This window comes from Paroedura picta, chromosome 14 (genome assembly GCF_049243985.1).
Source record: "Paroedura picta isolate Pp20150507F chromosome 14, Ppicta_v3.0, whole genome shotgun sequence".
NCBI classification, from domain to species: domain Eukaryota; kingdom Metazoa; phylum Chordata; class Lepidosauria; order Squamata; family Gekkonidae; genus Paroedura; species Paroedura picta.
The window spans coordinates 10,735,889-10,746,696 of NC_135382.1; the positions used below are offsets into that span (position 1 = coordinate 10,735,889).

Here is a 10,808-nt window from a genome sequence, read left to right on the forward strand (position 1 = left end):
GGGTTGCTAGGCAACCACAGCAGTACTGCCAAACATTCTAAGCCTTGATTTCTGGGAAGCAAAGCTGTTGGGAAGAAGGACAGGAGTATACTGTGGGGCCAAAACAGCCCTAGAAAGGCCCCTCCTTCCTACTTACAATAAAAGGTATGTGTGGGCAAGAGCCAGTTTGGTGTAGTGGTTAGGAGTGCGGACTTCTAATCTGGTGAACAAGGTTCGATTCTGCACTCCCCGACATGCAGCCAGCTGGGTGACCCTGGGCTCGCCAGGGTGCTGAACAAGCTGTTCTGACCGAGCAGTGATATCAGGGCTCTCTCAGCCTCCTCACCCACGTCACAGGGTGTCTGTTGTGGGGAAAATAAAGGCCGCTTTGAGACTCCTTCAGGTAGAGAAAAGCAGCATATAAGAACCAACTCTTCTTCTTCAGTAATATCAGGGCTCAGCCTCACCCCCCTCACAGGGGGTCTGTTGTGGGGAGAAGAAAGGGAAGGCAATTGGAAGTCGCTTTGAGACTCCTTCGTGTAGAGAAAAGCAGCATATAAGAACCAACCCTTCTTCTTCTTCTTCTGTCCTTTCTAACTCATGGTGACCTTATGAATCAGTGTCCTCCAAAACATCCTATCCTTAACAGCCTTGCTCTGGTCTTGCAGACTGAGAGCCATGGCTTCCTTTATTGAGTTGTCTACCTTGTATGGACCACCTGCCCTAAGGTATCCAGGAACGTATCACTGAACAATTATTTAAACGTATAAGCATGAAAGCTCAGACTTCTGTGCAAACACACGGGGAAAAAATTGTCCCCCTAACAAAACCTTTCTGGCCACAGTCTTATCTATGGCTTGTAGGAGTGCCATGGCCATTCTTCCTAGCTAGATTATCAAATTGCTTAATGATACAGACAATATACAGGCACTATAAAGCTTACAGTAATGATGTAAAAGGTGTTGGAGGAAAATGCTGTCAATTCGCAGCTGACTTGGGGCAACCCCTTAAGGTTCTCAGTGCAAGACACGTCCAGAGGTGATTTGCCATTGCCTGCCTCTGCAAAGCAACCCTGGGCTTGGTGGTCTTCCATCCAAATAATAATCAGGGCCAACGTTGCTTTGCTTCGGAGATCTGATGAGATTTGGCTAGCTGGACCATTGTGAGTCCTTCTCACGGATGGGGATGTCCTGTAGCTGGAATTCTCTGACACTTTCCTTCTCTCCGGTTTGCAAGATATAATCCTTGGCCAGTAGTCGCTATACTTCCAGTTGTGACTTCTTGGCCTGGAGAGTCATTTTCTTCTTGGGATGTGCCCTCTCTGATTGAATAGCCTATTATGAAACCAACAAACTAAAAAATAAATTGCAATGGCTGTGGTTATTTAGTGTCTCATACTTAGGCACTCAAAATACTAGGGATACAACTGCAAACCTTTGCTCCCCAAGTCCCACGGCTTAATTTCACAGGGATGTTCAAATGTGAAGGTAGAGCATCACTCCAGAAACCACCAGACTTGTGGGCTTGGTGGTCTTCCATTAAATAATAACCCTGGGCTTGGTGGTCTTCTATCCAAATAATAATCAGGGCCAACTTTGCTTTGCTTTGGAGATCTGATGAGATTTGGCTAGCAGGACCATTGTCAAGATCTTGCATTCTGATCTTGCCATGGAATGCTTTTTGATCTGTTTAATATGTCATGTTCTGCTTGACCTGTTTTATGCTTTGGCTAAAAGATGTTACCTTTGAACTATCTTCAACCTGTGTCTAATTAAACAATGGTTTCTCACAGCTCTCTTGCAGGTGTTTATCATCTTGACCTTGTGGAACTGATCTGTGTCCTTAGGAATGCCAAGTAGTGACTGGGAGTTAACACGCACTGTAAGCTTGGGAAGATTGGCCTGGGAAAACAAGATCCTGGGGTGCTATGAGCCCACCAAGATTTGAACTGGGGGGAGGGGCTGTGAGGCTTGTAGTTTGGGGTTGTAGTTTGGGGTTTCAATCGTGGCAAGGAAAAGCCTTGCCCTCGGTTCATTTGTTTCCCATGATAAAGACATTCTTTTCCCACGATGAGTCTGCTTATTGAGGCCTCAACAGGCATCCAGGTCAGGGCATGTAAAAGGTATCATGCTCTTAGGCTGCTGCACTGTGGTGATAAAGGTTCATCAAGACCAGCATCAAGGAGGAGGAAGACTGGAGAGGCAGGTGCAGAACATGCAGAACTCACCACAACCACCACCTCCCTCTCCCAGTCCCCCCCTTCCCCTCCAAGTATACGTGAACTGGGCACTCTTCCACAGCGGTTGCCACTCTCATAAAGGCCCTGTTCATCGGATGTCTTTTCTTCTCTCTGTATGTAGGACAGAGAAAAACAGTGAAAAGAAGACCTCCCAGTGAGCAGATGTTGCAGAGTGCCCTGGCCATCCAGTCTTTGAGCAACATGGTCTGGGGGAGGGCTGCCTTGCCCTCTCCTCCACCTGTCAAATGCTGAAGCAACTTGTGAAGCTGAACAAACAAGAGAGAAGGTAGCATGCAGCAGGGGTGAGGAGAGGGGAGAAATCCCCCCTCCCAACTGTGGTTTGTGTGGAGGAATGGTAGCTGCAGGCCTCAAGTCAAAAATGTGACGAATGGACACTGGGAAATGTTGGTTTTGCCACACAGTAAAACAGGGCCTGGATGACCCAGGCTAGGCTGATCTTTTCAGATCTTTCTGCTCACTTTGGATAATGCACGTTCAATGCAATAGGAGTAGATCTGGAATGCACTTTAGAAGCAGAGATTCCTGTTTCATCCCTAGTCGCAGAACTTAGTCAGCAAAGACAAGAAACCACAGCTTCAAATATTGACTAAAGATCTGTTATCATGCTCAGCCAAACAGTTTATTACTCAAACTTTTGATTCTTACTTATCCCTTTGGTTTAAAAAAAATAACTCAGAAACTTCAGACTATTGGCCTTGACATCTCAATGCTTTCAACTTATGAGGAAGTGGCATTACAAAAGCGAATAACTCAGAGACTGGAAGAGATAGATGCCCAGTTCTCCCCGTTTCTGGGAAATCCGATTTTTATACAAAACCTTGCCAATGTATCTCCATATTTTGGATGTCAACTCATTCAAAAGAACACACCTGTTAGCCCGTTTAAATATTTCCCCATCAAATTAATCCCAGGGCAGGTTCACAGGCACAAAGTCCCAGACACACTAATTCATATACGGTTAGAATGCCCAAAATTTGCTCATTACCGACCTTTGCTAGCCAACCATCTGAAGAAATCAACCCTCCTTTGTGTAGACGAGAAATATTGGGAAAAGATTATGTTAGGGGAGACAGATCTTCTGCCTATTATAACAGTTGCCTCAATCCTGGCGATTGTAAGAGATAACTTTTTGGCTTTGAGCTCTGTAACTGCATAAGATGTTAATGTCAATGTTTTGGTTTTGTCGATTCTCTATGTCAATAAAGGTATTCTGATTCCTGTTACACATAGGAAAATCCAGCTGTAAAAGCAAATTGAAAGTGTATTAGCCCCTGTTTGTGGAGTGCACCCTCAGAAGCTAAGCAAGCTAAGGCCTGGTGCGTAGTTGGATGGGAGACGCCCCCCCACCCCCGCAAGGGAATCCTGGGTCATCGCATAGAGGAAGGCAATGGCCAGTCTCCTGCCTTGAGAATCCTATGGCAGGGGTAGTCAACCTGCAGTCCTCCAGCATTCGCTGGCAGGGGCTCATGGGAATTGTAGTCCATAGACATCTGGAGGACCACAGGTTGACTACCCCTATGGGGTTGTCATCAGTCAGCCACAACTTGACAGCACGTGACACACACACAAAACCTGAGTTTTATCCCTGACAGAAATGACCCTTGGCAAATCAGTAAGCAGTAATCATATGTGCAAAATTGCTGTAATAAACTGCAAATTGGATAAAGGATGAACGGGCGAGATTGCATGTTTTTAAAAATTAATATTGCCTTGCTTTAATGTAGATTCGCCCATTATAAAACTTGTGTTGGTCTTAAAGGTGCCACTAGATTAAAACATTGTTTTTTCTTTCTTAAGTTCGGGTGGTAAATGGCACTCACTGAAAAGATTGAAAGAAGTGTTCTGTAACTTGCTAGTGATTTCCCATTCAAGCACGATTACCCTAATTTCTTTTGAATTTATTTCTTTAACAGTTGTGCCAACAATGAGTCAGAGGGGTGTGTTGGGGGGGGGGTGTGGAATCTTGCTGTTCTGCTGCTCTCTGTTTTGGGAAGAAATCAGTTCCAGAAGACCGTGCCTGAAGTGCCCTCTAGTGGCCCTGACTGGTAGCATTATGCGTGTCTTCCCCCATTTTCAATGACATCATGATGACCCCTAGCCTTCATGTCAACTTGCCTCGGGAGTTTTTTTGCTCGGAGCTCTCTGGGATTTTCTAAAACCTAATTTTCAGGTGCACGTTTCTTTTAATAAATCCACAAAAGCTCTGAAATGGGATATTTTCCTATGCTTGCCTGGTCAAGCGATGAATTGGTTTTTATGGTCTGCTGTTACACAAGATAAGTTTTAGTCCTAGGAGTAAGAGCACACAAACACTTATACCTTGGCCAACACTTGGTTGATCTTCAAGGTGCCCCTGAACTCAAACTTTGTTCTGCTGCTTCAGACCAACATGACGACCCACCTGCACACATTAGATAATGCACTTTCAGTGTACTTTAGAAGTAGATTTTCCTGTTCTGCACAAGAAAATCCCGATGCAAAACCACATTGGAAGAGCATTATCCAAAATGTGCAGAATGGGCCCTAGCTAACCAGAGCATGGTTTCGCTCAGCCTTCATTATAATTTTGTTTTAATGTTTTTAAGCCTTTTACAGACGCCCTGCATCCTCCGCTGGCATTCTTACCCAGAGAAATTGCGTGATTGCCACCCACAGCTGTCAGTGTGAGATCCCAAAATTTCTTCCTGTAGGTATGATTTTTAATTTCCTGAAATTTTGATGAATCAGCTAAAACTACTACTTGGATAGATTCAAGTGGGTTGCTGTGTTGGTCTGAGTAGCACAACAAAATCAGAGTCCGGTAGCACCTTTAAGGCCAACAAAGATTTATTCAAGGCGTGAGCTTTCAAGTGCAAGCACTCTTAGTCAGACACTCTTTCAGACTAACTTCTGACTAAGAGTGCTTGCACTCAAAAGCTCACGCCTTAAATAAATCTTTGTTGGTCTTAAAGGTACTACTGGACTCTGGTTTTGTTGTAGTTACTGAATAGTTTAGGTCAACAAAGATTTGGCACAAAGGTCACCATTTCTGTGCCCTCCAAGAAGGAAGGGGTGCCCCACAGCAAGGCTAGGGCGGGCGGAATGGACACTGCTTTTTTGGTTGGGGATTAATCTTTTAATAGTTTTGTATGTTTCCCTGCTGCAGAAGAGGAGCACAAAAGAGAAACCACCACTGAAACAGAGACCTGGCCTTGCTGCTAGCTTTATTTGCAGCGGGACAATGAAGGAGTTATGAGGAGAACTTTTAAGACAGAGGGGAAAGCAATAAAAAGAAAACTGTGTTTACAGTGCACATAAAAGTCATTGTATACATCCGGAGGATATTCTCCTTGGAAGTTGCAGCCACATGCAGTTTGCATTCCACACAGGGCTTGCAGGTGGGAAACACCCGTTAGAAGCACTCACAGGGTGTTTTCCCTGCGTAAAACCAGGACAATCCAGGGAGCCTTAGAAGAAAGAAACTTTAAAATGAATGAGCGGTTTCCAGTGCTTCTCTTTGTGTATTATCGGTATTCCTACCCACCTTTCTCCTAGGCTCTGAGGCAGCATGCAGATAAAATTATATCTATCTATCTATCTATCTATCTATCTATCTATCTATCTATCTATCTATCTATCTATCTATCAATCTATCATCAGATATAAAGAGGCAAACTCACACAGGGCTAATCATTTGTCAAAAGATTCAAGAAACAGACACAGCCCAAGCAAAATGAGAACGAGATCTCATGAAAGAGCTCAGCCTTACATGCCTTCCTAAAACTGATGAGGGAGAGTTGGTGTGTGTGTAGCAGTTAGAGTCCTGGAGGAGATCTCAGAGGCCCACCTCGAATCCCCACTCTGCCTTGGGAGCACACTGGGAGACCATGGGCTGGGCACATATTCTCACCCTAGGTTTCCCAAGCTCCATCCCAAGATCTCCAGGAATGCCCCACCCTGGAGTTGGTGACCCCAGGCCGGGCTGTCTCTTGGTCCCCTCTTGCTTGGCATCACAGCCAGATGTTTCCATCTGGGGCCACAGCCAGTGGCCCAAGAGCCCTTTCAGCTCCTCTGCTATTTTCAGTCCTGTAGCTGTCTGGGTACAAAAGTGTGAAGAAGAAGAAGAAGAAGAAGAAGAAGAAGAAGAAGAAGAAGAAGAAGAAGAAGAAGAAGAAGAAGAAGAAGAAGAAGAAGAAGAAGAAGTTGATTCTTATATGCTTACAGTCGCCTTCCCTTTCCTCTCCCCACAACAGACACCCGCGAGGGAGGTGAGGCTGAGCGAGCCCTGATATTACTGAAGAAGAAGAAGAGTTGGCTCTTATATGCCACTTTTCTCTACCTGAAGGAGTCTCAAAGTGGCTTACAATAGCCTTCCCTTTCCTGTCCCCACATCAGGGACACTGTGGGGTGGGTGAGGCTGAGAGAGCCCTGATATTACTGCTCGGTAAGAACAGTTTTATCAGGGCTGTGACTAGCCCAAGGTCACCCAGCTGGCTGCATGTGGGGGAGTGCAGAATCAAACCTGGCATGCCAGATTAGAAGTCTGCCCTCCTAACCACTACACCAAACTGGCTCTGTGCTCAAGGTTGCTGCAAAGGTGGAGGAATTGGCCGCTTCCCGGTTTTACTTTGGGGGAGTTCGATGAACATCAAAGCTCAAGTCAAGAAGCTGGTGCTGACCCAGAAAGCCTGGGTCCCATAGACCTGAAGGACTACCCCTTTTGGGCACTTGGACTCAGGCATCTGCTGCATCCCTGCCCATGGATTCAGTCCCTCTGCTGCTGTTGGAACCTGGGCAACTCGCTTTGTGTATCCCCTGCCATTCTCCCCAAAGCAGCTGAGTCTTCTCCGCTCCTCCTTTTTGTCCCCGCAACAGCCCTGTGAAGGAGCCTGCGGAGGTGAGCTTTGGAGAGGGAAGGGCCCTTAGAGTCCACCCCCAAAGCAGCCATTTTCGTCCAAGGGAGCTCTGTTCTTGTAGTGCTCCCGTTACAAGGTATTCAGGCTCAGACATGATTTGAGGGGGGTTCTGAAGAGGGAGGCCAGGATTTCAGCACTCTTTTTAGTGCCTCAACCGCAGGCCTAGCAGAACAGCTCTGTCTTGCAGGCCCTGCGGAACTGTCCAAGGTCCCAGGAAGAGCGTTCCACCAGGCCGGGGCCAGGTGAGGGCAATTTGGTGTCTTTGGGGGTGGGGATCCTGATCAGGTTTTGCTCTCTACTGGTGGGGATCTTCACAGACTTAAGCCATCCCTCAGCGAGATGTCCAGTACCAGTCATAGAAACAGAATTTGTCATCTCCAGCCTCCGATCTGCTCTTCATTTGGCCCTGCGGTTGGGAAGGAAGAGTGAGAGAAGGGCTCACAACACAAGGCTGGCAACGGGCAGGAGTAGCCACACCAGGGAGTGGGGGGTGGGGACCCTTGCCAGCAACTAAGTGACCTCATGAGTGACATAGTCTTGCATCCAGAAGTGACCTCGTTGCATTGCCAGTGATGCCGTAGTGTTCTGCCAAAATGCCGATTTAACCACAGTGTAGGTCAAATACTATAGTGCTGCTGGCAACAGTTGTGCCGGAAGAAACGTTCTCACACCAGCAGCCACTTCAATTCACTCCCATTCCCCACCCCACCCCATGTCCTCCTGTCAGCCAGCTGACTGACAGTGGGAACAGCCAGCAGGGGGCAGGAGAACTCCTCCTGGTGGCTAAAAGCCAACCCAAGGCTGGGAAATTCCTGGAGATCAGGGGTGTGGCCTGGGGAGGGCAGGAAGGGACCTCAGAAGGGTCCAATATCCAAAAGTCTACCCTGCAAAGGAGCCATTATCTCAAGGGGAGTGATCACTGAAGAGAGGGATGGGAAATCAAGGCAGGACTAATTTTCATAACACTCAGTCATATGCAATGCAATTGAAACGAAAACCAGTGTTGATAAAGACTTTTCTTTCTTTTTTTCCCCTCCTTCCTCTCTCTCTCTCCCTCAGATCTTCCAAGTTTCCAACTGTCTTCGCATGGAAAAATCACAGAAATCTCTCTCTCTCTCTCTCTTTTAGACACCTCCCATGGCTCTTCTGTGAAGGACAAAGTCCCTTTCCCAGTCAAAGGACTCAAACTCCTGAGATTTCATAACACTTGACCAAGCTTGTCATTCCTTTGATGAGGGCTTTATCAAGCAAGGAGAGATAATAATAGTGTTCTATGCACATGGGAAAGTCAGGGTGTTATATCTGTATTGCTTACGTTGTATTTTCCATAAGATTTCATCCCGAAGACAACATACATGAAAACTATTTCGGGGATTAAAGGGTTGTCCCATATGAATTATTTGTATCAATTTCATGGTTTTGACACAGACCCATGGTTCTGCCGGTGCTTGCTCTTTCTGTGCATTCCCTCGTACCAGGAAAGGCCAAACTGTGGCTCTTCAGACGTCCATGGACTACAGTTCCCATGAGCCCCTGGCAGGCTGGCAGGGGCTCATGGGAATTGTAGTCCATGGACGTCTGGAGAGCCACAATTTGGCCACCTCTGCCTTATACATTTGTTCTAACCTTCAGGTGAAGCGCCGAGTCGACCTGCAATGACAACCGATCTCCGGACTACAGTGATTGATTCCCCTGGAGAAAATGGCTTCTCCGACATTGGACCCTCCCCTCCCCAAACCGTCTCCTCTCCAGCCAAGAGCAGAATCAACAACGGAGAATTCCGTGTCTCTTGTTAAAGCAGTCTCTCCAGCAAGAGACGTGGAACTCTGTGTTACTTTGAGAGCTTGGAGCCCCTGTAATACTTTCTGGAAAAAGATGTTTTGCAGATAAGCTTTGAACTTATTATACATCTATACAACTTATACAACTTATTATACATCTATAAAGGGAATAGCCATTGAGGAAGGGTTTCTTCTGAAAGCGTGGTAGAAACCTAGTTACCTGTTTTGGCGTTCTTCGTTGTCATTTGGAAGGTGTGTATCACGTATATGAAGAAACTTTGGGAACCTTCACTTTGATTTGAAATGAATATCTTTATCGGAGAGCCATTGTCGATTCTGTTCTCGGCTCACATCTCTGTTGGATCAACGGTCTTTCTCCAGTCTCAGCTGGAGGTTGGCGGCCTTAGGAAGCATCTTAGGAGGTGACTCTTTCGTCACCTTGTTTATGGAATGTGGCCTTAAGATAGCAGTGGCTTCCTGCCATCTGTGGAAGGCCTGAATTTTGTTTTGAGATGGGATTTGGATCTGGACCGGACTAACCCAATCTCGTCGGATCTCGCAAGTGAAGCAGGGTTGGCTCTGGCTGGTATTTGGATGGGAGACTGCCAAGGATTAACATTTAGGGTTGAGCACTCTGGCCCAGATAGACAGATATATTTTATTTATGGCACATGGCCAGAATATAGAAGTCGCATAACAAATCAAGCAACACTGAACTATATATATTTTAAAATACTGTTACAGGATATATAAAACCAGAAAGTCTATCAAATACTATTAAATAAAAGGTATCTATGTAGAACCACTATCTGAAAATTAAAATTGTTTATCAATGGTGTTTATCAAGGATCTCCTATTTTACAGGTCATCCAAACGTGGCCACTTTTTATGAAATCTCCGGTTTCTTACCTGAAAGCATAGATGTAGGGTAGAACAGTCTGTCTCCCCCAGAAAAGCCTGAAATTATCAGGTAAGGAGCACCATGACATCTGCATATCTGAGAGAACACCTACCTATCCCCCCCCCCCCGAAAAACTCTCCATTCTTTAAATATCAACCACTTGGTGGCCCCTGGCCCCTAGGAAGCATGTTTTGCCTCAACCAGGGCCAGGGCACTTTCTGTCCAGTCTTTCACCTGGTGGAATGAGCTCACAGGGCACATCAGGGGCCTGACAGAACCAGTGCAGTTCCGCAGGGCCTGTGAGAAGGAGCTCTTCCACCAGGGTTTTGGTTGGGGCCAGTGAATCTACTGGGCCTCCCCTATCAAAGCCACCTCCAGGCTGCAATCTAGTTCAAAGAGAATTGAACACTATAATATTTGTTGGTTCAATGCTGACTCTCTTGTACAATTTAATTACAGTATAAATCTTATTTTATTTTATGTTTTTATTTAATGTCATTATATTAACATGAGCCAGTCTGCTGGGAGGGTGGTATAGAAATCGATTTGAATAGGTTGGTGATCCCTGGCCCATGTGAGGTACACCTGGCCTTGACCAGGACCAGGGCTTTTCCATCTTGGCCCCTAGTTGGTGGAAGGAGCTAAGGGCCCTGGCGGAGCTAGTGCAGTTCCACAGGGCCTGTAATACAGAGCTCTTCCACCAAGCATTTAGTTGAGGCCAGGGCAAGGAAGATCTACTGGGTCCCTCCTCTGTCCACCTGAGGACCTACCCTGAGGCCCTGGGCTAGATGGGGTCCATTGAGTTAGTTGTAGGGTAGTTTGTTTGAGGGAGAGTTATTGGGTGTTGGGTTTTATTTTATTTGTTTTTTATTGTTGTAAACGACTGCAAGCCAGGTGGATCAAGAGCAGTGGTCAAGAAACAGACAAAGAGACAATGATTCGTTCCTTGTAGCAGAATAGTCTGCAGTGCCTCCTGGCCTGTTTTAAGAAAA

The 10,808-nt window shown here is 46.2% G+C and overlaps 1 long non-coding RNA gene across 4 annotated transcripts; it reads left to right on the forward strand.

The window, feature by feature from the left end:
• The first annotated feature begins 44 nt into the window (after positions 1-44).
• On the forward strand, positions 45-5,506 carry LOC143823863 (uncharacterized). Of its 4 annotated transcripts, none has more exons than XR_013226616.1 (5): positions 45-144; positions 1,772-1,860; positions 2,340-3,555; positions 4,825-4,929; positions 5,385-5,506. It is a non-coding gene; the product is annotated as an uncharacterized LOC143823863 (long non-coding RNA). The 4 variants fall into 4 exon arrangements; XR_013226618.1 differs by having other exon boundaries at positions 4,825-4,925; XR_013226617.1 differs by having other exon boundaries at positions 2,340-2,504.
• The last annotated feature ends 5,302 nt before the right edge of the window (positions 5,507-10,808 follow it).